Consider the following 6,748-nt stretch of genomic DNA (forward strand, 5'->3'; position numbering starts at 1 on the left):
AAGAATCATGTATGATGTATATTACGGTGTTATGATGAACTATATGCCTTTCTCCACTGACTTTCTATGATGTTCAAAGCTTTTGTAAGGATGCTGATTTTTTAGAAGGCAGCTGTCTGACTCAGATGGCGAACGGGAACATGTTTTGTGTAACATTAGCAACACATTATTAGCTGTTTGATAACGTAGTCAAGCCAAAAGCGAATCATATTAATTACTGTTATGTGTCCGAGGTTGTAGAGAGCGACACATAAAATGCATTACCATTCTGATACATCGACTTGTAGACAAGCCTGTATGAGACGTGGCTAATTTGCATATTCATGGTTCATATGATACTAAATTAAGCACGGGTGTAAAGTTACATTACAAGCATAGTTATGTGCTACATAACTTGTTACATAGTCACAAGCTATTTGAAGGCATGACTAATTTTTTTTCACAGGATTTTTTTTTTTATATGCCATTTTGGTGATCAAAGATTAGTTTGATCAAATTATTGACTACAGGGGGACTTTAAATTCATTTGGCACATTATATTACCATATTAATGTTGAAAGGAACTTGAAATGATCAAAAAAGTAATTATTTACCATACAATATTTTGAAGAATGTTGGTAACCAAACAGTTTTGGTTACCATTGACTTCCATTATATGGATTATAAAAAACACTTGAGACATTTCTCAAAATATCTTCTTGTAGAAGAAAGTCCGATTTAAAGAGTTTAAATGTTTGGATATCTTTAAATGGTGCTTATTAGTATATTCCCTAACCATGTTTTAAGGTAACTGTATGTGCCCTATGCAGAGTTAATGTCTGAGGGGAAAAAACATTTATACAAAGACTATTCATTGTGATTCTACTCAATAACTTTGAATGAAAAGTATGAAAAGAGAGTAGCTCTTTACACCACTAGATGGCTTTGTGAAAGTGAATGGAGGAAGAAGAGAAGGCTCGTGTTATCTCAGAAAGTTGAGTGTTGTGTCAGCTGGGCCTGCGCACTCATTTACACACAAAACGGGGGACAATTTACTGGAATGAAACCCTCTCACACCATGCCTTTGTGTGTGTTTCTAACTTGAGGAACATTCTAACTATCCTCTGGGGACGTAGTTGCTAAAAGACGTCTCCAGAAGTTTGCAAAATCGTATTAAAACTAGTTTTATCACATCCTCAAAGATAAAAGTGCATCACAAATAAATGTAAAATGGTGTTTTTATTCTTGAAATTAAAACGTTTTTCTTTTAGGTCTTTGGTTAAGATTTGTCAGTAGTAATTCTGGATTTATTACTAGGTTAAATGGCAGTGTGTTTTGAAGACGCTAAATCGGACGTTGTGCTGTAAGCTGATGTGGAATTTGTGCAATAAACTGGTAATCTGAAAAGCGGGTCGAGATGGAGAGGAGAACGATTGTTCTAACAGTGCAGAGGTTTAAGCACGCGCGCCATGCTTTTATCCCACAATCCCTCTACACACGCACAGCCCAAATATCCACTTTACACACACTTTTTAGACATAGTATTGCTGATATTTCACATCTGTGCTTGTGCATTCTAGAGCCATCTTTACGGCAGTAGTGATAAGTGATTTTATTTTTGTGCATTGTGACTGAGTAATTGAATTGATCACGCAAGGGAAACTGATTGTTTCAGGAATTAAACATGACATTTTTATTGCTCTGTGACTCGCCATGGTTGCTTAATCTTAATTTGGTACTATTTTTGTTGGCAGACTAAAATAGACTTATCATATAACATAATCAGCAATACTGTGTCTAAAACATTCATTTACTTTTTAGACACAGTATTGCCAATTGTTGTTTATTTTACTACAAATTTACTTGTAATTTTACTTTTTAGACAAAGTATTGTCGAATGTTAATGCAAGTATTTGTTCAAAACTGATTAATTCAGGAATTAAACAACTTCTTACTCTGTGAAATGCAACGGTTGCTTTAGCTTCATTTGGAAATATTTTCAATTGCATTTTTATTGTCTTTTACTTAATCGCCAATACAGTATATAAAAAGTAAATTTAGATGTAACGTAATCGGTAGTAATGTCTAAAAAGAAAACTTACAAGTAAACTTATAGATGTTACATAATCGGTAGTAATGTCTAAAAAGTAAACTTGTAGATGTAACGTAATCTGTAGTAATGTCTAAAAAGTAAACTTGTAGATGTAACGTAATCGGCAGTAATGTCTAAAAAGTAAACTTGTGTAGATGTATCGTATCGGCAGTAATGTCTAAAAAGAAAACTTACAAGTAAACTTGTAGATGTTACATAATCAGTAGTAACATCTAAAAAGTAAACTTGTAGATGTATCGGCAGTAATGTCTAAAAAGTAAACTTGTAGATGTATCATATCGGCAGTAATGTCTAAAAAGTAAACTTGTAGATGTATCGTATCGGCAGTAATGTCTAAAAAGTAAACTTGTAGATGTATCATATCGGCAGTAATGTCTAAAAAGTAAACTTGTAGATGTATCGTATCGGCAGTAATGTCTAAAAAGTAAACTTGTATAGATGTATCGTATCGGCAGTAATGTCTAAAAAGAAAACTTACAAGTAAACTTGTAGATGTTACATAATCAGTAGTAATGTCTAAAAAGTAAACTTGTAGATGTATCGTATCGGCAGTAATGTCTAAAAAGTAAACTTGAAGATGTATCGTATCGGCAGTAATGTCTAAAAAGTAAACTTGTAGATGTATCATATCGGCAGTAATGTCTAAAAAGTAAACTTGTAGATGTATCGTATCGGCAGTAATGTCTAAAAAGAAAACTTACAAGTAAACTTGTAGATGTTACATAATCAGTAGTAATATCTAAAAAGTAAACTTGTAGATGTATCGTATCGGCAGTAATGTCTAAAAAGTAAACTTGAAGATGTATCGTATCGGCAGTAATGTCTAAAAAGTAAACTTGTAGATGTATCATATCGGCAGTAATGTCTAAAAAGTAAACTTGTAGATGTATCGTATCGGCAGTAATGTCTAAAAAGAAAACTTACAAGTAAACTTGTAGATGTTACATAATCAGTAGTAATATCTAAAAAGTAAACTTGTAGATGTATCGTATCGGCAGTAATGTCTAAAAAGAAAACTTACAAGTAAACTTGTAGATGTTACATAATCAGCAGTAATGTCTAAAAAGTAAACTTGTAGATGTATCGTATCGGCAGTAATGTCTAAAAAGTAAACTTGTAGATGTATCGTATCGGCAGTAATGTCTAAAAAGTAAACTTGTAGATGTATCATATCGGCAGTAATGTCTAAAAAGTAAACTTGTAGATGTATCATATCGGCAGTAATGTCTAAAAAGTAAACTTGTAGATGTATCGTATCGGCAGTAATGTCTAAAAAGTAAACTTGTAGATGTATCGTATCGGCAGTAATGTCTAAAAAGAAAACTTACAAGTAAACTTGTAGATGTTACATAATCGGTAGTAATGTCTAAAAAGTAAACTTGTAAATGTAACAATCGACAGTACTATCTAAAATGTAATCTTACAAAGTAAAATTGTAGTAAAATAGACGTAGTGTAATCTGCAGTTTTTCTGATTATATTAGGTTTATTTTATTCCAATTAAAATAGTTCCAATGATTCTTTGACTTTGAATAAAGCTACCGTGTGTCACTGAGCAATAAATCACTGTTTTGAACGAATCACTTGCATGATTGATTAATTTACTCTCAATGCACAAATTTAAATCACTTATTGCTATACTGTGCATCTGCGTCTATTTATAATGTAGGGGGCGGGATATTTCACGCTTCAGATTCTAGAGAGAATTTGATTGGACAGAAAATCTGATGAGTAGAAGTGCAGAGTGATATCATCAAAATCATTGATCCTTATCAGCAGAAAAGAGAGACTGTAAGTTTTGAATGCTTATATCTTCTAAATGCAAATTTTGTTATTGTTTTGGAGCACACTAGCTTATAGATAACAGCAAGGCTAACATTCATACTAAAAGCCCCCCCAAATTTTTTTTTTTATTAATGAGAATTTGGGAGGGGAATTTGCTAAATTGTGATGAAAATAATGTCACTATGTAAAAAGTCCTAATGTCTAAATTAGTTGCTTTTGGGGTGTCATATGAACACTTCAAATACTTTAAAGACAAACATACAAACGGAGTGATCCAACAACTAAAGTCCCAGTAGTGCTCTTGCTTGGCCAATCAAATTCAAGAACCAAAACCGTTGTATATTTTGTTTAATATAGCCAATAGCTGTGAAGGACATAAAAAGTTAACTGTGTAGGTCTGGTGGATGAAATTCATTGTCATAGAGCTGTGAATCTTAGTTTGTAGATGGGGATGAATCTTTATAGGTGAGTTTTGTTGTGTAAGAATTAAGACTTACTGTGATGCTCGCGTCTCAGATGAATGAAGCTATGTATGAGCTTTTTGTGAGGCTGAGACAAAGAGGGAACAGCTTTGATAAGAGTATTGTTCAGAAGTGCAGCCAAAGGACAAGGTCAACCTGATACAGTCAAAATATCCTTTTTACCACTTTGTGTGTCTTTTGTCAAAGTAGGAAAGTTTATGTTAAACGTAGTGCTGATATCCACATCATTAATCATTGGCAACTTGTTAATTTGTGTTTTAATACTTTATATTTGAGAACTGCACAATGATGAGGACTGAAAAATCAGTTACGGTTGATTATTTTTATCCCAAATATCTCACATTTATGTATTTATCTAAGTATCTCAATTGTTTTTTCTAAACAGCAATGTTTCAGAATTTTGCTAATGTCTCCTGCTTTTTAGATTTGTCGCTGGAGAACAATACCCTAGCAATATGTCATAAACTTGCTCAGTTAGACCAAGATACAAATTTCTGCAATTAAAAGTTAGAGAATTCAGTATGAACTCTTGATTTCAGAATGAACATTTCTCATCAAATCCTTCCAAAGCCAAATTCTAATAATTTTACAGATGTCTCATTTAATTTTCATTTCTGCTAAGGAATTTTAGGAGAAACATCAAAGACAAAGTTGACACTAACAGTCAAAAGTAATTTTTTTTTAAAAGTAATACTTTTATTCATCAAGGATGCATTAGTTTATCAAAACGGACCGTAAATACATTTATATTGTTAATCATTGCAGTTCATGTGAACCTTGTTCATCAATGATTCATAATTTTTTTTTTATCACGGTTTCCTCATAAATATTAAGCAACACAAGCCTTTTTCAACTGCGATCAGAAAAACAAATGTTTCTTGAGCACCAAATCCGCGTATTAGAATATTATTGTGTACTGTATTTTTAATGAATTAATGAATTCAGCCTTGGTTAGAACTTCTTTCAGAAACATTACAACATTTTACCAACCAACAAATGTTTGAATGGTATGTGTAAATGAAACTTAAACGAAAGCTTCATAGAGGTTGAGCTTTAAAGCACAAATAAATGTTTCCTCTGGGTGTGTATGTGTTTTGGGTTGAGGGGGTAGTGTATGTTTTGGGCCTGCAAATGACCTATTGTGTGTATGTTTTCGAGCTTCATGTTAATGAGTGTGTGTGTGTGTGGGAGAAAGTGTGTGATTGTATCCCCCTTCTTCAGGCAGGAGTGTGATTGGTTTTAAACAGATTAACATTCTAACGGTCAGAGTCTCAAATCCACCCAGTAACTCAGAACAAAAACTACTCATTAAAACATACTGACCCTACCGCATTGTTTCGTTTACCTTTTAATTAAAAGCTTAGCAATTTATGCCACTATAGTCCCCCCCAAAAATAAATATACTAAAATACAAAAAAGGCTCCCCTGGTCTAGTTCACGTTGAATTTGCTGTGTCACCGTAGTGCAGTGACTGCAACCAGAGATGAGGAATGTAATTTTTTCCACTCCTACTGCTTTTGCTTATGTGTAATTCACCTGTAAGCCTTTGTCATGTCCAGCATTGAGGAAGTGTTTCTGATCTCTCCCTCTCTCTCTCTCTCTCTCTCTCTCTCTCTCTCTCTCTGTGTGTCTCTTGTTTTTTCTCTGCATTGTCTGTCTATTGAGAGAGAAGAAGGTGTGTTGAATGCATTGATTGTATGAAAGGCTTTTTCTCTGTGTGAGAATAAATAGAACTCTTCTCAGAGACTTGTATTTCACACATGGGGGTTGGTTCATTCATTTCTGTTTTCAGTTAAGAAATCAATGATTTAGTGAAACGTTCCAATCAGTAGATGAACCATTTGTTTGTCTGGGAAGACGATTAATGACACACTAAAGGGTTAATGTTAGGGTATGATGTGGGGTTAGTGATGCATAATTTATAGTTATTACTATAGTAAGTACAAGTACTGTGCAACTACGTCACGTTAAAATAAAATGTTTGTAACGAGAAACGTAAGTGTAATTTTCTTAAGTGTAATTTATTCATTAATACCTGTACGTGACATGTTGTCTGTATGACCGCGTTTCATGAAGTCATAATTTGAAATACACACATAAGCTAGAGGTCAGTGAACTAGGTGAAATGGTTATTTGGGAGATTGAGATTTTCTTTTTTTTATTTTCTTTTTATTCAAACATTCCCAGAGGTCTATGAGAAACAGAGTGTGTGTTCATCTTTGTGTCACTTTGAGGCCTTTATTGCATAAATCAGAGAAACCAAATGGGATGGTGAGCTGTTATATTTGTAAGGTGTGTGTGTGTGTGTGTGTGTGTGTGTGGGGAATGCTGATCTGGCCTGTCTCCAGGTTGAGGGAGGATAGCGTTTCCAATCCGAGAGCCTGGAAGCA

This window comes from Rutilus rutilus, assembly GCF_951802725.1.
Source record: "Rutilus rutilus genome assembly, chromosome: 2".
NCBI lineage: Eukaryota > Metazoa > Chordata > Actinopteri > Cypriniformes > Leuciscidae > Rutilus > Rutilus rutilus.